This window comes from Antrostomus carolinensis, unplaced genomic scaffold, assembly GCF_000700745.2.
Source record: "Antrostomus carolinensis isolate BGI_N321 unplaced genomic scaffold, ASM70074v2 scaffold4867, whole genome shotgun sequence".
Classification (NCBI taxonomy): Eukaryota; Metazoa; Chordata; class Aves; order Caprimulgiformes; family Caprimulgidae; genus Antrostomus; species Antrostomus carolinensis.
Genome location: NW_010329349.1, coordinates 7,797 through 8,400, shown reverse-complemented (window position 1 = coordinate 8,400; position 604 = coordinate 7,797).

Here is a 604-nt window from a genome sequence, read left to right as displayed (position 1 = left end):
TAGCCCAGCAATCAGTCAATCTGGGGGCAGGGACTCAACCACTCACCTCTTTCTCTTAATTTGCAGTGCAAGACCATTTTCAGCCATTACTCTTTCCACCTCTGGTTCGGATCCACAGCCCCAGGACCCTCCTCTGGCCCACAGAAGAAAACTTGTATCAAAACAAAGTCCTTTCCTGGCTGCCTGAGCCCTGGGACCTGCGAGGGTGTCCCACATCACCAAGGAGGCGATGGGTGTTGGGCCAGGCAAAGGAACGGGTGAGAGGCTGGATGATGCTGGACCCAGCTCTCCCCCGTTTTGGTCTCATAAGCTGTTGGCACTGTGCTTGACACCATGTTTGCAGCAGGGTGGGAGGAGGCGGATCCCTCCAGCTTTGAGCCCCAGTCAGGGGTGGCAGTGAGAAATCCAGACTGCCGTGATGCTGGGACATGTGTCTGACAAAGCTTTTCTGAGAGGAGATATTAGTTGGTTAGTTTGTATTTCGATAAGGCACACCCTCCCCATCACCTCATCCAGTGCAGGTTGGCACCCTGTGGGTGGCCCCGGCTGACCCTCCAAAACCTTGCCAGATGCCTCTGCAACTGGGTGTGCCCCGAGTGCAATG